General features: G+C 36.3%; 3 non-coding genes across 3 annotated transcripts; 1 reads left to right on the top strand and 2 right to left on the bottom strand.

Moving 5' to 3' along the window:
* Positions 1 to 6,526: 6,526 nt before the first annotated feature.
* On the bottom strand, positions 6,527 to 6,598 carry TRNAC-GCA. The gene has a single exon. It is a non-coding gene; the product is annotated as a tRNA-Cys (tRNA).
* A 5,083-nt stretch (positions 6,599 to 11,681) lies between these two features.
* TRNAF-GAA lies at positions 11,682 to 11,755 on the bottom strand. Its single transcript has one exon. It is a non-coding gene; the product is annotated as a tRNA-Phe (tRNA).
* Positions 11,756 to 21,445: 9,690 nt separating this feature from the next.
* Positions 21,446 to 21,517, top strand: TRNAP-AGG. The gene has a single exon. It is a non-coding gene; the product is annotated as a tRNA-Pro (tRNA).
* Positions 21,518 to 24,704: the final 3,187 nt, after the last annotated feature.

Here is a 24,704-nt window from a genome sequence, read left to right on the forward strand (position 1 = left end):
TGTCCAGTCTAAAATCAAAACTTTACAAACTCAATTAGAAAGAGAAGTTTGTTCAAATATCCCAAATGCCTTTTGGAATAGGAAACAACACATAGTTGATCTTCCTTATATCAAAGCTTTCGAGGAGAAAAACATTCCTACGAAAGCCCGACCTATTCAGATGAATAAAGAATTACTAACATTCTGCAAAACAGAAATTAATGATCTTTTGCAGAAAGAACTTATTAGACCATCAAAGAGCCCCTGGTCATGTGCGGCTTTTTATGTCAACAACCAGGCAGAAAAGGAACGCGGAGTCCCGCGACTGGTATTTAACTACAAACCCTTAAATAAGGTTTTGGAATGGATCAGATATCTAATTCAAAATAAATCAGATTTAATGCAAAGAATTTCAAATGCAAAAATATTTTCAAAATTTGACATGAAATCAGGATTTTGGCAAATCCAGATTTCAGAAAAAGACAAGTACAAAACGGCTTTCAATGTCCCTTNTCAAGAGCTGAAAAATCAGCTATTACGACTGACCCTAACCGACTCAGAGCAATCAAGCGAGGGAGAAGTCCTCGAACTCCAAGAAGAATCTGATTCATATTCTAGCACAGAATACGAATCAAAACAAGAAGGAAAAAGGACGTGCGAAGAATGCATAAATGTCCTTACCAAGGATCAAGAAATTCTACTCGAAGTAGTAGAAAAAGTTCAAGACCCAAAAATTCAACAGAAGATTGCTCAACGACTTAGGGATGCCATGACAATCTCTAAGCCACCTGNACAAAACGGCTTTCAATGTCCCTTTCGGACAATACGAATGGAACGTTATGCCATTTGGGCTAAAAAAACGCTCCATCCGAGTTTCAAAAGATTATGAATGATATTTTCAATCCTTTTCAAGACTTTTCAATTGTTTATATTGATGATGTTCTGATTTTTTCTCAAAACATCGATCAACACTTCAAGCATCTCCAAACATTTTTTACGACAGTCAAAAGAAACGGTTTAGTTGTGTCTAAACCCAAAATTAAACTTTTTCAAACAAAGATCCGTTTTCTTGGATTTGAAATACATTTGGGTCTAATTAAACCCATTCAAAGGTCCATTGAGTTTGCCTCAAACTTTCCGGACCAAATTACAGATAAAACCCAACTACAAAGATTTTTGGGATGTCTCAATTATGTGTCTGATTTCCTTCAAAATATCAGACCTATCTACAAGCCACTTTTTGACAGGCTAAAAAAGAACCCAAAGCCCTGGACTGAAGAACATACCAGAACAGTCCAAAAAATCAAATCTCTTGTCAAGTCAATTCCGTGTTTATCGCTGATAAACCCAAGGGCTAGTTTAATAGTGGAGACCGACGCATCCGATATTGGATATGGAGGAATCCTAAAACAGTCCCTTGACAAGAAAGAATCCATTGTCCGTTTCCATTTAGGAATATGGAATTCTACTCAAAAAAATTATTCAACAGTAAAGAAAGAAATACTTTCAATAGTACTTTGTGTACAAAAATTTCAGAGTTATTTAATTAACAAAAGTTTTGTTATCAAAACCGACTCAAGGGCATCTAAATCTGTTTTAGAAAAAGATGTCAAGAATCTTGTGTCTAAACAAATTTTTGCTAAATGGCAAGCCATTTTATCTTGCGTCGACTTTCAAATTTTGCCTATAAAAGGGATCGAAAACCCCTCGGCAGATTACCTCTCAAGAGAGTTCTTACTCTCAAAAGAAAAATTCTCCATCCTCCCTAACCAATCTATCTCCCAGCATTGACCGGAAAGAAAGCGATAGACAAAGGGAAGAAGCCTAATGCTTCTTCAAGCACACCTACTCCAATGACATCCGACAGCTATGCAATGGATGCTGGTTTCACATTGGTGACCAGATCTAAAGCAAAGCTTTCTCAAAAACAAGCGGAGGTTATCACTCCGACGAGGCCTTCAGCCTCTTCAACACGGCCATCTGCCGTAACTCCATCGAGACCCAGTCTCTTCCACTTCAAAGGGACCTTCTGTCCCCTTGACCTACTCGGACGCGGTTGTTCCCGTTCGTTTTTCTCCAGTTCCTGAAATCAAAACCTATTTTCAAAAATCTGTGTCCATACCAGAAGCTCTGCTAGAACCAGAATATGACGACCCGAAAATCGGCGAAGTCATTAAAAAAGCCTATCCATCGGGATTCTTTTATATCCCAGAAGATCTTCATAAAACCAGAAGGTTTTATGAATTCATTCTAGTCGACACAAAATCCGTCGAAATTACTCATATTCCGAGTCGCGATGATCCTTCGAAAATCGCGTATTCAAAATAAAAAATTTTTAAAGTCATGAATCCGACGTATTGGAATCAAGATCCATACACGGAAAAGACATTCTCAAAACCTTTTGTTCCTCATTCTTACTCCTACTGAGACTATCAGATGGCATGGTTCAATGTCATTTGGTATCAAAATTACGAGCATTCATGGTTCATTCAATTATGCCAGAACGCTCATAAAATTCATTACCCATTTTGGTTCATCAAATGGTGGAAAATCTTTGGATCAGCCAAAGATATATTTCCAGTTCCAATAGAAGAATAGTTCCACTATTTCGTTCAAAATATATTCAAAATCCCATTTCCATTGACCATGCGCTTTTGTGTATATTTTCAAATTCCTTGGAATTTTCAAATTAAAGAGACCGAAGACAAAATAAAACAGGTCTTCAAAACTATCAAAATCAAATGGTGGGATAAATATACTTATACCCACGCAGACATCAAAGCGATAAAAGTCTGGCTATCTGAGAATGGCCACCTTCAGGATTTATCCAAGAAGAAGACCTCCGAATTCCTTAATTCAAAGTCGAGGCTACTCGCCGCTTTAGCCCAGACAACTTCAGAAGCTGATTTTCAAAAGCTTCTTCAAGAAGCCGCATCAGTCGGTTCGACGTCTTCTCCTTCTATTATAGAAGAAGAAGATGAAGACACGATCTATGATCTCAATGATCCATTTTTGGATTCACAACCACCTTTGTAGATATCATCATCCGAATGACTGAATAGTCGTTAAACTAATTGTAAAAAAAAAAAAAACAAAAAAAACAAAAAAAATCCAAATCCGTAAATGAAATATGTTCCGTGACATATTCCATTCAATTTTTTCTTTTGGCACCTTGACTAGGATGGTTTTTAATTATTAATGTACTTTTTGTCTTATTTCATCATTTCATAAAGAAATTGATGAAATATTGATAAATTTTTGGATTATGTAAATCTAGGTATTAACTTGTATTAAAAATATTAATTAAGCTAGGATGATAGAGCTCATGTAAATAGTAAGGGCTCAAGTCATTAAGCATTAGTATGGTATCAGAGCCTCTCAATTTTTGTGAGGGAAGAGAAGTTACTCGATCTTTAAGAACGATGTCACGTAAACCAGGAGGAAGATATGAAAATTCAGAAGAATTTGGAGTATGTGACAGCTGAGCGAATAGCCCTTGTGTTCCAGGTGGTAAGACGCGGAGAGCGCAGTAAGTCTGTTGGCAAGCTTGGGTGCTTAGTCATATGAAAAATTCTGAAGAAAATCTCATCTACATCCTGACAACTTTATCAGAGACAAAACAAAGATTGACAACTTGTCAGCCACACAGTGAAGGCTCACATGCCAATTATCGGTGTCTGTAAATTATTATCTTTTAAATTATTAGTTTACTCTATGTCTTTTAGGAAAACAGATCTTGCAGGGGTCTTGTCCTGCTAGATTCGATCTTACACAATTTGTCAATATCTCTATCAACCGGCTCTTCATAAACTCAACGTTGTAGGATGAGGCTGACTTTAGGTCTCGCGACACGCTTCTAGTTGATCTCAGTATTGAGGAGTCTTTTCCAACCTACTAAGAGCTATTGAAAATCACTTCTCGGTTTGTTAACTCTTCAAGTCTTCTCTGTTGGTGTCTTTCCTACTTTCTTCACTTGAAACAATTTCTTCTTTGCATGACGTCATACCATCTGATTTTACTTGATGTTTTCTTGGTCGGAATAATAACGTTTCAAGTTACTGACGTGGACAACAGGGTTAGTTTGTATCCATAGAAGCAATTGGATCCTATATGATGACTTCCTAATCTTGTGGATAACTTCGACTAGTCCATAGAATATTCGCACCAGTCTTTGGTTCTTGTTGCTTTGAACTCAAAGTTGATCTAACCTTAACTTATCATAACTCTCTATTTGCTTTGAAATTATCGTGGTCGACCCTTCTCTTCATCCGTCTGGATGGTATTTTTGCGTGAACATGTGTTGCTTTAGTGGTTTGTTTTTGTCTCCCTTCTTCAGTAGAGGTGTTGGCTTGGTGTCTTTGCCAAGCATTTGAGTGATCACTGACAAGAGCCTTTGGAGGTCAAATAAACCCGATTGTGAACATGCCATTTTGCTATTTGTAGAATTCAACTAGCTCAGGCTGAGCCACATGACATTTATTTGTGGTAGGCGACATAAAACTAATCTTGTGATTTATCTCTCTTGGTGGGGTTAAACCCAATATCTGACCTTCTTGTTTTGGGTCGTGGTATTCATGTAGTGGCAAAAAAGTTTTTGTTGAGGTTGGCACACTTGAGCTCCCCCTTTTCAAATACAACAATGGCAGCAAGTGTAGATTCATCATGGCTAAGATTCTTTCTCAACTGTACTATCGTCATCATTTTCACCCCTCTTGGGTTATGGATGTTTGTCTGAATGATCGTTGGGTTAGACTCCGTTACTACTACGCATTTTGCTAGAGGCATGTAAATGACGTTGTGTTCTAGCAGGATGTCAATCCCGGACTATTTGGGCTCTAGAATGTTGGATATGAAGATTGACTATTTATAGTAAAAATCTGATAGAGATATATATACTAAATAATTGTATATAGTAGGCGGTTACATATAGTGAAGCTATATAAAATAAATTGAAATCATATGTATACCCATTAGTCAGTGCTTCCTAAATGTACATTTCTCATTCTCCATATCCTCTCTTTGCATACCTGAAGTCATTAATACAAAACCATTAGTCAATATTTCTTCTTACATTTTCTCTATCATGTTCTTTGTGTTCATTTAGATCAAGTGTGTGCGTTGTTGTGTGATTCTAATAACTGGTATCAGAGCTAGGAGAGATTCACCACGATCTGTGAAGATGGAAAGTTCAAATACTGAATTGAAAAGTTTGATGGATTCGATATAAGTTTCTAGAAGATGCAGATTGAAGATTATCTATACGAGAAAGATATTCAGGAACCCATTTTGGGGTGAAGCTGGATTCCATGACCACGGAGGAGTTGAAGCTCAAGAATTGTCACGCTGTAGGATTAATCTGGTTGACGCTGCCAGGGAACCAAAGAAAGTGCGATTGAAAATTTTCCATACAGACGTTTAGGGACCATCTCCAGTTTCTTAATTTTGAGTACCAAAATTTCATGGATTAGAGGTCTCGCACTGTGCAACGACAACTCTCTTTTTTCCTAAGGTTAGTCAGATATCTCATGACCACTCTTTTCCTCTTCACCATATCTAGACACTATAACGTTGATCCAGTATTATCTTATATAGTTAACGTTCACTCTTTAACGTCCAAGAACATTTTATAACTACCACGAAAATCAAAACATACAATAAATTCATACAAGTTTTACAATATATCATATACTACAAAATAGGGTTAGACTGCTTACTTGGTCGCGGAGAGACATGTCATCGAGTTGAGTCATAGAGATATACGACTCCTTATCCTAAGAAAAAATCTATATAATTTAAAATCTAGCTGCTCTGATACCAATTTGTCACAACCCGAATTTCAAGGGTTCAAAACTCAAATAAAAACTAAAATTGAGAGTGAAAACAAATAAAATAAAAGTAAATTAATATAAAATAAGAAAATGTTGTAAAATTAAAATGAGATTGAGAAAACAACACAACATTAAATATAAAATAAAATAAAATTATAAGAAGGTGTTGTTCAAATTTATCCAAACAGAAAAAAAAGTGTTTGGGATACAATTACAAAAAAAAAATAATAAAAAATAATAATAATAATAATAATAGAAAACTCAAACACAAAGACAGACTAATGCTACATAACAACCCCATCTGTGAGTGCACAACCTTTGAAGGCTCCCTCGTCTCAACGATAAGTTCTATTACGAACCAATCCAAAATAATCACACCTGTGATCGCATCTCCTGACTTTAAACTGCTAGTCTAATATAAGTTGTAGTTGATAACTACACAAAAATTTCCATAAATCTATGAATTCGTGTCCAATTAGTCAATTCTAAAGATTGTAACTAACATATAGTAATTGAAGCTCCACATGAAATAATTGTGGAAATAATTTAAGCTCCACATGAGTTTATAGGTTCATAGTACAAGGAAATGTTGATCTTCCTTTTTATTTAAGATTTTGATATTTATGAAAGAGAAAATGAATAAAAGTAGGAGACATTTTATAGATTTAGGAGGAGCAAAATAAGGGAAATGTTAAAAAAAATCATTTGAAAACATTAAAAGGGCCCAACCAGATTCGAACTAGTGACCTCTTGATTTGCAGTCAAATGCTCTACCACTGAGCTATGGACCCATTTTGCATGATTTCAACTTTAGTGATCCCTTCTACAGAGTGCCAGTCCAGAAGTGTAAGAAACTGTCTGTCCAAAATAAAAGGGCCCAACCAAGTTCAAACGGGTGATCGGTCAAATTCTCTACCACTGAGCCATGGATCCATTTTGTAGGATTTTAACCTTAGTGACCCCTTAGACATAGTGTCAGTCCAAAAAGTGTAACAAATTTCTATCCTAGATAGAAGGGCCCAACTAGGTTCGAATTGGTGACCTCTTGATCTGCAATCAAATGCCCTAACATTGAGCTATGATCCCATTTTGTATGATCTCAACCTTAGTGACCCCTTCTACAGATTATCGGTCCAAAAGTGACCCTATCGAATCGGCTATGGACCAATTTTGTATAAATTGGTAGATTACCTATCGGGAATTAAACACAAGTCGTTAGATTCAAAGTCGAAAGTGCTAACCACTACACCATAGAACCACTTGTTAAACTTTATTTTTGCAGCGATTTTGATAAGCGCCAACCACGCTGGATTTTGCAAAGCTAGAGGTTGTAGTATGCTTACGGACTTTCACAAGGTGTTTTCAACTTCTTTTATAGGTAATTGAACTTTTGAGTCCATGCAAATGATTGGTTGGATTAGTATCAGTTTGAGAAGACAGAGGAGAGAACAGAGACTTTGTTAGAAACTCTCCCATAGGTAATCTCCCAAGGTGTTTTCAACTTCTTTTATAGAAAGAATTTTAAAATCAAACCACAACAAAATTTACTTCTTTCTCTAAAACTAAATTTGACTCTCCAATAGATCTTAATAGTTTTGTTAATTAAATTTTCTTTAAAATTTTTGTACAGAGTACAATGGAAATAATATATATATATATATATATATTTTTACAATTTTGTAATTTTTATGGTACTATTCGAGGCTTTTGATTGAAATATGATAATTGATTCTCTGTCCTCTTTGACAATTTTAGATACCTTCATATCCGATATTTGATGCGTCGCGTTTCATTATGAGATCTGCCCTTAGGTCAATAAGACTTAAGTAGAGAGTTTATTTGACTAATGATTTGATTTTTTTTGGGTGGTAGAGATCTCCCTTACAAATCATTTTTATAAAACCTTATTCAAAGGTTTGTAGTTAATTACCAATATCAGAATTTCTGGTTTCTTTTCACCATGTTGTTAACCTAAAATGTCAGACATGACCACCTGCTCTTTGAAGACCTTATCAGCTTCCTCTGCAAAATATCACCTAAAATGTCACAGTATTTAGTGTTTGATGCTTTTTGACTTAACCCTAAGGTTCTATTTACAGTGAACTTGTGATAATTTTGTCAAATTATATATTTGAATACCTAATACATTAAGATATAATATCTTATTTAAATAATATCAAAATGTGGTAGAATATCATAATGTATGTTTAATTAATATGAATCTCATTCAAATTTCAAATATATATTTTTATTTAATGTTTATGATACACATCAATTATTTTAATATTTAACATATCAAATACGTTAATATGTTTTGATATTATACTTCAAGATTATAGGAACTTTCTCAGAGGATCTGAGAATTACACCGGCCCACAATGCATCTCATGGACGATGCAAAACTATTGTGGTGCTTGAAGGTTTATTGTATAAAAAACTGGTCATCCACAAAAAAATTATGGGAAGACCATTGATGGAATTGAAGCAATCGACGCTCCCCTGTATGGGTTTCCAATCAAAGACCTAATGTTTGATGTTGACTCTTTTGAAGGAAGAGCCACATGATCCAACAACAAGAAACGTGGCGGTATCTCTGAGAACTCTATCACACACATAAAAAAAATGTGTCGAAGACTTAGACATTACACAGAAGATCTGGCTTTCATCGAGGAGACCCGAGTTTGATTCTCGACAATGAAATTTTATTTTCTTATTTCTTTTATTTTATAGTTTCATCTTTTGTCACCAATTATATTTAAACTTTACCTAGGTTTGAGAAGCACTATAATGGATGAGTTTAATAGTATCTTAAATTCAAAAGACTTTTATGAACTTGGTTTGAGAGGCACTATAATGGTCAAGTTCAATAGTATCTTAGATTAAAGACTTTTATGAACTTTGAACCTTTAATAGTGTTATGTCATAGATATTTGGTTCAATTTCAACAAGTGAGGTTGAGGTCATTCAAATGGTTAATGTGATAATTCGGTCATTTTCAAGGTCTCTTTTGTTGAACGCCATCATGGCTGAGATGACTGAGATGAGCACCAGAGTGAGTTTGACAAGGAAGGTCGTAGAGAACCACACCCCGAGCCAAGCTCATGTTGGGCTTAACAAACCGAAAACCCAAAAACACAAACCCTTAAATGGGAATCAGGATGCTAAGGAATTAAAAAAACTTTATTTTTGACGTTGAACAATACTTGAAGGTTATAGGAACTTTCTCATAAGACCTAAGAGTTACGTTGGCCACAATGCATCTCATGGATGGTGGCGCTCGAAGGTGGATGATATAAAAAATGGGTCATGCACCATAAACTCATGGGAAGACCGTTGATGGAATCGATGCAATCGACGCTCCCCTTGATGGGTTGCCAATTAAAGACTTGACGTTTGATGTTGACTCTTTTGAAGAAAAAGCCACACAATCGAACACCTCGAAATGTCGCGGTAGCTCTAAGAACTCTATCATACGACCTGAGGGTTGAGGGCTACAGGAACTTTCTCATACGACCTGAGAGTTACGTTAGCCGCAATGCATCTCATGGACGATGCAAAACTATGGTAGTGCTCGAAGCGACCTGAGAGTTACGTTAGCCGCAATGCATCTCATGGACGATGCAAAACTATGGTAGTGCTCGAAGGTGAATGGTATAAAAATGGGTCATGCACCATCTCATGGACGATGCAAAACTATGGTAGTGCTCGAAGGTGAATGGTATAAAAATGGGTCATGCACCATAAACTCATGGGAAGATCACTATGGTAGTGCTCGAAGGTGAATGGTATAAAAATGGGTCATGCACCATAAACTCATGGGAAGATCGTTGATGGAATCGATGAAGGTGAATGGTATAAAAATGGGTCATGCACCATAAACTCATGGGAAGATCGTTGATGGAATCGATGCAATTGAATGGTATAAAAATGGGTCATGCACCATAAACTCATGGGAAGATCGTTGATGGAATCGATGCAATTGACGCTCCCCTGGATGGGTTGCCAATCAAAGACCTAACATTTGATATTGACTCTTTTGAAGAAAGAGCCACACAATCTCACAGCTTTAAACGTCGCGGTAGCCCTGAGAACTCTAACACACATAGGGAAGGACGTGTCGAAGAGTTAGACATTAAAAAAAAGATTATGCTAAAACTCTTCAGCGATCTGACAAAAGACTTCAGGACATCAACACTAAAAATCCATTGTCGTCCAGCAGTCAAGATATCTAGCTTTCACCCAGGAGACCCGAGTTTGATTCCTGGCAATGGAATATTATTTTCTTATTTCATTTTATTTTACAGTTTCTATCTTAGACTAAAAAGACTTTTATGAACTTTGTACCTTTGTTAGAGTTATGTTATAGATATTTTGTTCAATTTAAAATGGTTAATGCGATAATCCAGTTGTTTTCGAGGTCTCTCTTGTTGAACGACGTCATGGTTGAGATGAGCAGGTGATTCAAATGGTTAATGCGATAATCCAGTCGTTTTCGAGGTCTCTCTTGTTGAACGACATCATTGTTGAGATGAGCACTCGAGTGAGTTTGACAAGTTGGGCTGTAGAGAACCACACCTCAAGCCAAGTTCATGCAGGCTTAACAAACTTAAAATCCAAGAACACAACCCTTTAAATGGAAACCGGGATGCTAAGGAATTAAAAAGCTTTATTTTTTACGTATAACAATACTTGAAGGTTACTGGAACTTGCTCATAGGACCTAAGAGTTACGTTGGTCGCAATACATCTCACGGACGATGCAAAACTATGGTGGCGCTCGAATTTGAATGGTATAAAAAACGGGTCATGCACCATAAACTCATGGGAAGATTGTTGATGGAATCGATGCAATCGACGCTCCTTTGGATGGGTTGCCAATCAAAGACCTGATGTTTGATGTTTACCCTTTTGAAGAAAGAGTCACACGATCGAACAGCTCGAAACGTCGCGGTAATTCTGAGAACTCTATCACACACATGAAAGGACGTGTCAAAGAGTTAGACATTACCCAAAACATCATAGTAAAACTCTTGAGCGATTAGACAAAAGACTTTAGGACAACTACACAAAAAATTCATTGTTGTCCAACGGTTTGGATATTTGGCTTTAATTCTCTGAAATTGAATATTATTTTCTTATTTCTTTTTATTTTATAGTTTCATCTTTTGTCACCAATTATATTTAAACTTTACCTCATTTACAGAGGTACTTTAATGGTCAAGTTCAATAGTATCTTAGATAAAAAACTTTGATGAACATCGTACCTATGTTAGTGTTATGTTATAGATATTTGTTTCAATTTCAACAAGTGGTGTTGAGGTAATTCAAATGGTTAATGCGATAATTCGGCTATTTTCGAGGTCTCTCTTGTTGAACGCCATCATGGTTGAGATGAGCACCCGAGTGAGTTTGACAAGGAGACTCGAATTTAAACTTTACCTACGTTTGAGAGGCACTATAATGGTCAAGTTCAATGGTATTTTAGATTAAAAAGGCTTTTATGAACTTCGTACCTTTGTTAGTGTTACTTTGTACCTTTGTTATTGTTATGTTATAGACATTTGGTCAAGTTCAACAAGCGGGATTGAGGTGATTCAAATGGTTAATGTGATAATCCAGTTGAATAGTTACAGGTTATCTCGAAGGTCTCTTTTATTGGATGCCTACAGGTGCAGTGAACGTGGAGAGATTAAACACGTGACATTGAAATCTTTAGTTTGACACTCTCCCAAATGAACACTGATTCATTATATTTTAAAAAATTAAAAAAGAAATAATAATCAACTAAACCATAAGGTGCAATGAATGCAAATCGAACACAAGACCTTCCAATGATTTTGAAATGAATAGTCAAATTATGCAAATGTGAACCAAGTGCAGTGAAACGTGGATCGAACACGTGACCTTCAGATCTTCAGTCTGACACTCTCCCAACTGAGCTATCCCCGCAATCATTAGAAATGAAAATTCATCAGTAAATATATTTTCGCCGATTCATTGAGATATTAAAAAGAAATAATGACTAATTTTTAGTCAGGTTATGCAAATAGAAACAGGTGCGGTATACGTGGAGATCGAACACATGACCTTCAAATCTTAAATCTCACGCTCACCAAACTGAGCTATCCCCGCTAACATTAAAAATGAAAGTTTTTAAGTAAAGGTATTTCGGCTAATTAATTGAAATTTTAGAAAGAAATGATCACTAATTTTAAATTGAATAGTCAAATTGTGCATCCATGGTTCACGTGGATCGAACACGAGACCTTCAAATCTTCAATCTAACGCTCTCTCAACTAAACTATCCACACTAATGCTAAAAATGAAAATTCATCAGTAAAGGTATTTTCGCTACTTCATTGAAATTTTAAATAGAAATAATCACTAATTTTTAATAAGATATTCAAGTTATCCAACTTGTATAAGGTGCGGTGAACTATAACACGTTAGGTATTTCCGATAATTCATTAAGATTTCAGAAAGGAACAATGACTAATTTTAGATTGAATAGTCGGGTTATGCAACTAGAATCAGGTGGGGTGAACGTGGAGATCAAAACGTGACCTTCAAATCTTCAGTCTAACGCTCTCCCAACAGAGCTATCCCTGCTAATATTAAAAATAAAAATTCATAAGTAAAGGTATTTTCGCTAATTCATTATGTTGAAAAAAGAAATAATCACTAATTTTAGATTGAATAAGCAAGTTATGTTTTTAGATTGTATAGTCAGGTAATAAACTTGTATTAGGTGCGTTGAATGTGGATAAAAACATGTGACCTTCAAATCTTCCGTCTAACAATCTCCCAACTGAGCTACTCTTGCTAACATTAAAAATGAATATTCATCAGTAAAGGTACTGGGTATACTTTTGGAAATTTAACAAAAGGCAATAGTATTAGACCGAGATGCTAGATTTAAATCTCGCTTCTGGAAAATTCAACAAAAGGCATTGGGTACACAGTTATAGTATGACATTCCACCCATAAACAGATGGTCACACAGAAATGCTCAAGCAAATATTGGAAGACATATTGAGGGTATATGTGATGGATTTTGCAGGAAGCTCGGATAAGTACCTATCCCTTATGAAATTCGCTTATAATAATACTTGCCAAGACACCATACAAATGGCCACATACGAGGTTCTTTATGGACGAAGATTTCGATCCCCTATCTTTTCGGAAGAAGGGGGGCAAATGACAACTATTGGGCCAAAGCTAGTGCAAATTACCAACACCGCAGTCCAGAAGATTAAAGCTAGGATACAAACCGCACAAAGCCGAGAGAAAAGCTATGAAGACCTAAGGCGCAAGGACATGGAATTGTTGGTAGGGGATCATATATTCCTAAAGGTAGCACCCCATGAGAAGGGTGCTCAGGTAGGGTAAAAAGGGGAAGCTAAGCCCTAAGTTTATCTGTCCCTTTGAGATATTAGAAAGAATTGGATCTGTGGCCTATAGAATTGGGCAATGCCGAAACTTGTCTGCAGTACATAATATCTTTCATGTATCTGTACTACGGAAGTATACACTAGGGCTATTATTTATAAGAATATTAAGTCATAAATTGGGTAACAAATTATTGTTTTCAACTACACGTCATCTTCAGATTAATGAGCAAACTGAGGTGGTCAATAGAACACTAGTTGCATTGCTTAGGGCTATTTATTTGTAAGAATATTAAGTCTTGGGACGAATGTTTGCTACTAATTGTTCTCTTTTTGAAGTTGCTTACGGATTTAATCCACTTACGCGTCTTGATTTGCTTTCTATTCATTCTAATATTTTTGTGAGTAAAGCAGCCACAAGTAAGGCAAATGGGATCAAAACATTGCATAAAGAGGGGAAGGAGACAATTGAGAAACAAAATTTAAATGTTGCTACAAGAATTAACAAAGGACGGAATCAAATCATTTTTCAAACAAGTAACTGGGTTTGGATACATTTTCGCAATGAGTGATTCCCATCTCAAAGGAAGACAAAGTTACACCCCAGAGGGGATGACCCTTATCAAGTCCTTGAAAGAATTAATAACAATGTATGTAAAATGATCTTCCACGAGAATTTTCAGCACATTCTACTTTCAATGTTGCTGACTTGAGTCCTTTTGATGTAGGTGATGATTTTTTGATTCGAGGACGAATCCTTTTGAAGAGGGGGAAGATGATAAGGATCACGGTGTTCCAAATGTTCCAACTGGACCCATTACACGATCCAAGGCCAAGAAGATTCAACAAGCATTCATTCTTCATCTACAAAAATGGATAGGCTTGGTTCAACTATTATTTCATGTGCTACAAGCTTATTAGATTGAGGAAGGACTATTTGGAGCTTCAGAAGTGAATATTTACACAGTTGAAGGAGAAAATGAAGTTGCAAGCATCATTACATGAGTTGTTAGAAAACTTTATTTATTTTTTATTTCATAAAGTTTGTAATGGTAGAATTGCCAAATTGACTTCGTTCTTTTTTTAGATTTAAGGGGATCGAGATTAAATCCCAGCCACTAAATTTTTTTTGTGGGAGACTATAAATACCCACAAATTATTATGTAAAAATCAGATTTGTGAAGAATGAAATTGATCTCTCAAGTTGAGAAGTTCCCCTTCGAAATCCGAGCATCGCGTGTGAGCCATGCAGTCACGCTTTGACATTGTGTGGTTGAGTGAAATTCTCAACCTTCTACTTATTTTTGGGATTTCTTTTCTCCTTGTAATTTATTCTTGTACGGAATGTATTAAGCACATGGATTTATTAATTACGGTGCACTTTTGTATAAAACGAAGTAAACACAAATGGAGTAACATGAGATAGAAGTAAACATAGTAATAAAAAGAAACTACATAAACTTAAAGGAAGTGAATCCCATTTTAGAATATAAATATTGTTCAATTGTAGCAAAGAAGTAGTTTTGAAAACTAGCCACTCCATATCAATCTATGTTTGGAAAACTAAAATAAAGAAAAAATAAATAAATAAAAATATTTTTCAAAAACTTAATTGGGTGTGAAATTTTGCTTAAAATTCAAATGTTTTCATTTCTTTTCTTTTTCTTTTCTTTTTTTTTATAAAAGGATAAAACACATAATTTTGAAATAAAACAAAAAAATAAAATAGTTATCAAATGGGCCTAATTTTTAACATATCTATCCCAAAGTGATGCATGGGCTCTAGTGGCAATGCTGCTTCAACTGTGTGATAGACCATGTGAAGTTAACATGACAATAATAGCAGGTTCTAAAGCACAAAAATATGTGGATAAATTTCATATACTGAGGTTGGATAAATTTCATATATTGAGGTGCGGAAAACATATACACACGGGAAACTAAAAATGATAGATCCACTATAAGGGCATTTGGTCTAGTGGTATAATTTTTCTTTTACAAATTAGGTGGAATGAACAAACAAAAATAATGAGTTTAAAATTACCAAACAAAATATCAATTTTTAAATGGAATGGAGACATAAGACCATTCTAAAAAACAAAAGGACAAAAGAAAAATATTAAGTACATTTTCAACTAATGCATTTGGTTGAGAGATATTATGGCCAATATAAGGAAAATATAGCATTAACTAATTTTCATGGACACATATGGATCCTTAGCATACTCAAATGACTGTTATTATTGGTATCAAACCAATAACAATTCATATCAGCTAAATCTTCCAATTGATAATTAGGCCAGAGAAAGAACTTGAATTTATTTTTATATCTATCAACATGTTTGCTACTTTTATCTAAAACTTGATCACGAGTTTTTCTTATTTGCATTGTAAAATTATGTATTTATATGGATATTATTTCTATTTCTAGAATTGAAATAAAAAACATGTGGATAAATTTCAAATATTGAGGCGCATAAAAGATAGATCCACTACAAGGCATTTGGTTTAGTGGTATGATTCTCGCTTCGGGTGCAAGAGGTCTCAAGTTTGATTCTCAAAATGCCCCCAACAATTATATCAAATTGAAGCATGCAAAATAAAAAGATTTGAAATAGGTTTTTTAAACCTCGAACCAAGAAGTAATTCAAATGGATATTTGGAAAAAAAAAAAAAGGAAACTATATTTAATTATAATTTACAAGTGTCTTTATAACATGTTAATTGAAGAGAGAAAACAACAAGAATAAACAAACAAAGGAAATTTGTGTATGTATGATTCTCTTCAAATTTTGGAAACTATGAGGATTCCTCTCCTTTCTTGACATAAAGACTTACTTTTTCGGGACTTGGACCATAAACAGTCATCTACTCTTACTCCTACTCCCTTCTCTAAGAATCAACATAGCATAATCATTCCATGAAGGCCNNNAAACAACAAGAATAAACAAACAAAGGAAATTTGTGTATGTATGATTCTCTTCAAATTTTGGAAACTATGAGGATTCCTCTCCTTTCTTGACATAAAGACTTACTTTTTCGGGACTTGGACCATAAACAGTCATCTACTCTTACTCCTACTCCCTTCTCTAAGAATCAACATAGCATAATCATTCCATGAAGGCCAAGGCAGTCTTATAAAAGAAGATGAGGGTACCCTTTCAAATCATTCCATGAGGACTTGAGAAAATTTTGTAAAAGAAGATGAGGGTTCCACTTTCTATTGCAGAATTTCTATGTGAATAGAGAATGAACCATATTCTTTGGAGATAAGATTGAGCCTCGAGCCTAACTTCAAAGGCGTTACACAAATTGTTCTATGATATTTTTTCTAGGAACTCTTTGTTATGTTGTCCGCTAAAGGTGTCAGGAAAGGGACACAGATTCTCTATTGCACTGATCTCCCAATAGTAGTTTTACCCTGGTCATCTGTCGTCACAACCCTTTTAAGAAAAATGTGCCCAAATAACCAGTGAACAATAACATTTAAAGAAGTTTCAGAGAGCGAGAAGAGAATTGTGATAGAAGTTGCCCTAGGTAAAAGTTCTTTAAATGTCTTAGCCAATCATGACCTCATAATGAGGAGTCTCTTGGAAAACACTAACATATGGACAACAAATGTCTTAGCCAATTGTGATGGTCATGATTGCTCCAGACGTGTCACCAAAATAATCGGTAAACAATAACATTGCCCAAATAACCGACTCGAGCCTAACTTCAAAGGCGTTACACAAATTGTTCTATGATATTTTTTCTAGGAACTCTTTGTTATGTTGTCCGCTGAAGGTGTCAGGAAAGGGACACAGATTCTCTATTGCACTGATCTCCGAATAGAAGTTTTACCAAGGTCATCTGTCGTCACAACCCTTTTAAGGAATACGCGCCCAAATAACCAGTGAACAATAACATTTAAAGAAGTTTCAGAGAGCGAGAAGAGGATTGTGATAGAAGTTGCCCTAGGTAAAACTTCTTTAAATGTCTTAGCCAATCATGACCTCATAATGAGGAGTCTCTTGGACAACCATAATATATGGACAACAAATGTCTTAGCCAATTGTGACGGTCATGATTGCTCAAGTCGTGTCGCCCAAATAATCGGTAAACAATAACATTGCCCAAATAACCGCCTTGGACAACAAATCATTTACAAGAATGGCTGAGACATGCAACATGCAACCACAGGCAACACGCCTTGGGCAATCATGACTGTGACATCTGCCCCCACAAATTTATTGGATGAGGCTGACTTTAGGTCTCTCGATGCGCTTCCAGCTGATCTCATAATGAGGAGTCTCTTCCAACCTACTAGGTGCTGTTGAAAATCACTTCTCGGTTTGTTGAGTCTTCATGTCTTTTCTGTTCATGTCTTTCCTACTTTCTTCGCTTGAAACTTTTTTCTTATTTGTATGACGTCATACCACCTGCTTCTGCTTGATGTTTTCTTGGTCGAAATAATAATGTTTCAAGTTACAAACATGGACAACAAGGTTAGTCCGCATCCATAAGAGCAATTGGATTCTATATGATGTCTTCATAATCTTATGGATAACTTTAACTAGTCCATAGTATTTTCACACCAGTTTTTGGTTCTTGTTGCTTTGAACTCGAAGTTTATTTGAACTTAACTTATAAGAACTCTTTATTTTTCTTGAAATTATTGTGGTTGACGCTTCTGACTAACCCTTCTCTTCATCCGTCTAGACAATATTTCTGTGTGAACTTGTGTTGCTTCAGTGGTTTGTTTCTATCTCCCTTCTTCAGTATCTGACCTTGTTTTTGTCTCTTCTAGTGGGGATAAATCCATTATCTGACCTTGTTTTGCATTGTGGTGTTCATGTAGTGGCAACAAGGTTTCTATTGAGGTTGACTCACTCGAGCTCCCCTTTTCAATTACAACAGTAGCAGCAAGCGTAGATTCATCATGGCTATGATTCTTTCTCAACTGTAGTATCGACATCATTTTCAACCCTCTTGGTTGATGAATTTTTTTCTGAATGATCATCGGGTTAGACTCCATTACTACTAGACATTTTGCTAGGGGCATGTAAATGACTTTATGTTTAAGGAAGACGTTCGTTCCTGACACGACGTCGAAGTCATCCATTTCAACTATCACTAAACAATTTGCCTAGTCCAAGGCTCCAACTTGATTAGAGTTCTCATTGTGACTCTTAAGACAGGCAAAGCTTCCAATTTGCGGCGTTCATCTTTCCTGTATCTTGATGCCAAAGGATGTTAAAATATTTTGCATCGGTCCATGAAAGAATTGTTCATCTTTCCTGTATCCTTACTACCTTGTGCTTTACCCAAACCTCAACATACATAATATATATATATTCATTTAACTATAACATATATGGTCGATGAAAGAATTGTAACTCTTAGTATCTTAAAGGAAGTTGGTCTCTTCTAATAAAACACGAAGTTCTCTTTAATATCATTAATACAATTATGCTAGACATGAAACTAAAACTGCGTTCAATTTAACTTCATTTTATTGTCATCTTGAATGACATGTAGGATATATTCTTGATTTACCTTGATATTTCATATTAGTTAAGCTTTTTGCAAAATCACAATTAGACAACAACAACGATGAACTTGGGTCTGTTTATTATTTTAAAGAAAATTTCTTTCTCCATCTTATTCCTAATAACTCTGCAACTAAATTCATATTATGCTAAGAAACAAATTTTTTGGGTTGTAGTTTATTCGATAACACTTGCATATTAGAACAATTCAACATTACATGCCTTACTTACAAGTAAAATACTAGACCATCAACTTTTTATTTTATAGTCCAACAACCGATAAAGAAAATAGATTTCAAACTTGAGAGAAAAAAATATATTGAGTAGGAGTTAAAAATGTTGCATATTTTTTAGAAAGGGAATTTGGTTTGGTGGTATGATTCTCGCTTAGGGTGCGAGAGGTCCTGAGTTCAATTCTCGAAATGCCGCTATGTTCACTTCTCAAACGACGAGCCTTAGAGAAAGCAATTCAGCAAGGCAATCAAACTAAAACTTACACTAGAAAACAACTTGTATTCTTTTGTAATTATCGCAAACCCTATGTAAATAATTTAACAGTCGAGATCTAACAGATATAATAATTGCTAATCCCTAATAAGGGCATTTGGTCTAGTGGTATGATTCTTGCTTTGAGTGCAAGAGGTCTCGAGTTTGATTCTCAGAATGTAGTTTAGTTATCAATGGGGTCTAACCCAAAGCAATGCACAACTTCAACTTATGTAAATTTTATATATTAAGGCACGGAAAATATATATACTAGCAACTAAGAATTATACTTCTACTGCAAAGGCATTTGGTCTAAGTGGTTTGATTATCATTTTGGGTCTGAGAGGTCTCAAGTTCGATTCTCAAAATGCCCCCAACAATATTATATCAAAATTATTTATGCAAAATAATATGATTTAAAATGTGGTATTTTAAACATTGAACCAAGAAGATGAGAATAGAGAATGAAACATATTCTTGGGAGAATAAAGATTGTCTATATCAAAATGACGTCATACCACCTGCTTCTGTTTGATGTTTTCTTGGTCGAAATAATAACGTTTCAAGTTACTAACGTGGACAACAAGGTTAGTCCGCATCCATAAGAGCAATTGGATTCTATATGATGTCTTCATAATCTTATGGATAACTTTAACTAGTCCATAGTATTTTCACACCAGTTTTTGGTTCTTGTTGCTTTGAACTCGAAGTTTATTTGAACTTAACTTAGATGAACTCTTTATTTTTCTTGAAATTATCGTGGTTGACGCTTCCGACTGACCCTTCTCTTCATCCGTCTAGATGATTTATTTTTCTTGAAATTATCGTGGTTGACGCTTCCGACTGACCCTTCTCTTCATCCGTCTAGATGATATTTACGTGTGAACACGTGTTGCTTCAGTGGTTTGTTTCTACCCTTCTCTTCATCCGTCTAGATGATATTTACGTGTGAACACGTGTTGCTTCAGTGGTTTGTTTCTATCTCCCTTCTTCAGTATCTGACCTTGTTTTTGTCTCTTCTGGTGGGGATAAATCCATTATCTGACCTTGTTTTGCGTCGTGGTGTTCATGTAGTGGCAACGAGGTTTCTATTGTGGTTGGCTCACTTGAGCTCCCCTTTTCAATTACAACAGTAGCAGCAAGCATAGATTCATCATGGCTATGATTCTTTCTCAACTGTAGTATCGACATCATTTTCAACCCTCTTGGTTGATGGATGTTTTTCTGAATGATCATCGGGTTAGACTCCATTACTACTAGACATTTTGCTAGGGGCATGTAAATGACTTTGTGTTTAAGAAGAACGTTCGTTCCTAACACGACGTCGAAGTCATCCATTTCAACTATCACTAAACAATTTGCCTAGTCCAAGGCTCCAGCTTGATTAGAGTTCTCATTGTGACTCTTAAGACAGGCAAAGCTTCCAATTTGACGGCGTTCATCTTTCCTGTATCTTGATGCCAAAGGATGTTAAAATATTTTGCATCGGTCTCCATCATGAGTTGTGGGTGGCTCTAGAGTTGACAATGGCGTTCCTTACTACTTTGCGCTTTACACAAACCTCGACATACATAATATATATATATATTCATTTAACTATAACACATATGGTCCATGAAAGAATTGTAACTCTTATGCTCATTAATATTATAATGGCTACTACCTAAATTATAACCTAAAGTTGATAATTGATGTCCAATTAGCCAACCCTAAATTTGTAATCATTGTGGAGTGATTGAAATTACAATGGAAGTAGTTTAAACTCCTAGTATCTTAAAGGAAGTTGGTCTCTTCTAATAAAACACAAAGTTCTCTTTAATATCATTAATACAATTTTCTAGACATGAAACTAAAACTGCGTTCAATTTAACTCCATTTTATTGTCATCTCGTGTAGGATATATTCTTGATTTACCTTGATATTTCATATTAGTTAAGCTTTTTGCAAAATCACAATTAGACAACAACAACGATGAACTTGGGTCTGTTTATTATTTTAAAGAAAATTTCTTTCTCCATCTTATTCCTAATAACTCTACAACTAAATTCATATTATGCTAAGAAACAATTTTTTAGGGTTGTAGTTTATTCAACATTACATGCCTTACTTACAAGTAAAATACTAACCATCAACTTTTATTTTATAGTCCAACAACCGCTCAAGAAAATAGATTTCAAACTTGAGAGGAAAAATATATTGAGTAGTAGTTAAAAATGTTCCAATTTTTTTAGAAAGGGCATTTGGTCTAGTGGTATGATTCTCGCTTAGGGTGCGAGAGGTCCCGAGTTCAATTCTCGGAATGCTCCTATGTTCATTTCTCAAAAGATGGTCATTTATTGTCACAATCCTAGAACTGTATTCTTTCTAGGAACTTTTAAGTCAAATAGGTCATCTGCTGCTGTCACAATCCTTTTAAGGAAAATGCACCGAAATAACCAACCGATGAAGAAGTTTCAGAGAGGCATAGGTTCGATTCCTATCACCTTGATGTGGTATTCTCAGGGGCCGAAGTGTAAAGCCTAATAGTCTATCCGTGGTTAGGAAGGCAGGCATGTTGTCCACCGTCGTCACATAGGTCATCTGTCATCACAATCCTTTTAAGAAAGATGCGCCCAAATAACCGATGAAAAAGTTTGAGAGAGCCATAGTTCGAATCCGGTCACCTTGATGTGGTATTCTCAGTGGCCGAAGTGCAAAGCCCCATAGCCTATCCGTGGTCAGGAAGGCAGGCAAACCGTGCACACTGAAAAAAAAAAAGAAGATCTCCTTTTCTATCACACGTAGAATTGTCATTCTGTTGTCTTTTGAAACCCCTTACCTTATCAGTCATCAGGCAGGTTTTTGGTATCATATATCGAGATAATTATTATGAAAAAGCTATTCCACTAGTGTGACTTAGATACCCTTTCTTTGTTGTATCGGTCATGCTATTTAAATAGCCTGAAGTCATCATAGCCTCTCCATCGGTTCTGAAGACTCCTTCGGCATCAATGTGCTCCAATGAAAGAGATTAGACCCTTTCCTGAACTAGAACTGGGCACAAAACGCCGTGGAGAAAGGCGAAAGCGAGCTCTTTTCGCGTATACGCAATCTCGAAACCCAATTAGCTCACGAACTGTCTCCTCAACCCTGGCGAGTATGAGTGCTTGGTAAGAGAGAATGTCGAATGAGAAAGACATTCGATTACGACAACATTCGCAACTACCAAAGTGCACTAAACCTAGTAGAGATCTTCGACCTAACGATAATGGAACTTCAAGCCCATTTAATCAACCCGCTTTGTACCTTATTGTTGACCGAATCGGATGCACTCCAAGCCTAAATTCTCTCTCAGTCACCCAGAAATGAAGGAAGATCAGATCCGAAGTTTACGAATCGAAGAGAAAATGGATCTGAGTTCTACACGCTTTCATTTTCAAAAGCTTTTCTTGCCTACGGTACTTTATTCAGGATGTTCAACAATACGGTCATCTCTCAGCCGTGTATAGAGCAATCCTTGATCATTTACTTGGTGGATAACACAAATGAAATCGCTTCCCTGACCGCCCATCTTATGAGTCCATTCTTGTCTTGTCACAATCCTAGAACTGTATTATTTCTAGGAACTTTTGAGTCAAATAGGTCATCTGTTGTCACAATTCTTTTAAGGAAGATGCGCTGAAATAACCGATGAAGAAGTTTTAGAGAGGCATAGGTTCGAATCCTGTCACCTTGATGTGGTATTCTCAGGGGCCGAAGTGCAAAGCCCAGTAGTCTATCCGTGGTTAGGAAGGCAGGCATGTTGTCCATTGTCGTCACATAGGTCATCTGTCATCACAATCCTTTTAAGAAAGATGCGCCCAAATAACCGATGAAGAAGTTTCAGAGAGCCATAGGTTCGAATCCTGTCACATTGTTGTGGTATTCTCAGGGGCCGAAGTGCAAAGCCCGATAGCCTATCCGTGGTCAGGAAGGCAGGCAAACCGTGCACACTGAAAAAAAAAAAAAAAAGAAGATCTCCTTTTATATCACACGTAGAATTGTCATTCTGTTGTCTTTTGAAACCCCTTACCTTATCAGTCATCAGGCAGGTTTTTGGTATCATATATCGAGATAATTATTATGAAAAAGCTATTCCACTAGTGTGACTTAGATACCCTTTCTTTGTGGTATCGGTCATGCTATTTAAATAGCCTGAAGTCATCATAGCCTCTCCATCGGTTCCGAAGACTCCTTCGGCATCAATGTGCTCCAATGAAAGAGATTAGACCCTTTCCTGAACTAGAACTGGGCACAAAACGCCGAGGAGAAAGTCGAAAGCGAGCTCTTTTCGTGTATACGCAATCTCGAAACCCAATTAGCTCACGGACTGTCTCCCCAACCCTGGCGAGTATGAGTGCTTGGTAAGAGAGAATATCGAATGAGAAAGACATTCGATTACGACAACATTCGCAACTACCAAAGTGCACTAAACCTAGTAGAGATCTTCGACCTAACGATAATGGAACTTCAAGCCAATTTAATCAACCCGCTTTGTACCTTATTGTTGACCGAATCGGATGCACACAAGGCCTAAATTCTCTCTCAGTCACCCAGAAACGAAAGGAAGATCAGATCCAAAGTTTACAAATCGAAGAGAAAATGGATATGATTCAGCTAGGTTCTTCCATTCGAGAATGCATGCGTATCGGTATCCTCTTTAGGACTGGTTGCTTCCTCTTTTTGTTTATACATTTGGAGAAACCTCCTAAGCCCGCCTTTCTTATCAGGTGTGATTCAATCTTTCAGCTCAAACTTTTCTATCGTCCGACGGAAAAGGTAGGAGTACGACTACCTTTTCCTTTTCTTGCCCGAGCCAAGGGATCATTTAGTTTCTACCAAAAAGTTCGCTATCTATTAGTTGCCGTAATCGAATGTATTTCTCATTTCATGTTAGCTCCTTCAAGAGCTTCCTGGTCCGTAGTAGATGAAACCTTGGACTTCTATCGGACTTATAGCATTGCCAAGTGAGCTCGCTGTTGAGGGTTGGCCTTACAAGAGATCGAGCAGCCTTTCTTTCCCTACCTAGTATGCTTTCCCGCTTATCGTGCAACTAGCCAACTAGCCAAATAGAGAGGGAGAGGGATCATGTCAATCAATTTGTATGTGCATTTTGTCCATCCTGTACTTTCCTGCTTAGCTTTCTTAGCCAACATCTCCGGTTTCTCCCGAACCAAGAGGTTCTGCTTGTCCATATCCAACAGTCACACTTTCAGTCCAAAGACTGATTTTTTTCATAGAGTCGGTTCATAGATCAAGAAAGAATGAAGCTGCTTACAGGGAAGTTTACGTGATCAGTCTTTTCATACTCGCCTTTTCATTAACCCTGCTATCAACCTAGCCATTCTAGCTTGTTGCTTTAAGGGGTCCCCCCACTATAGATTACTCGAATTGGTTCTCGCGTCCCTGTGCCAAAAAGGATCGGCGAGTTTGGTTTGAGTTTTCATCGATTGAGTGGATCCATATGCTCCGCGG

This window comes from Cucurbita moschata, unplaced genomic scaffold (assembly GCF_002738365.1).
Source record: "Cucurbita moschata cultivar Rifu unplaced genomic scaffold, Cmos_1.0 Cmo_Scf00126, whole genome shotgun sequence".
Lineage (NCBI taxonomy): Eukaryota > Viridiplantae > Streptophyta > Magnoliopsida > Cucurbitales > Cucurbitaceae > Cucurbita > Cucurbita moschata.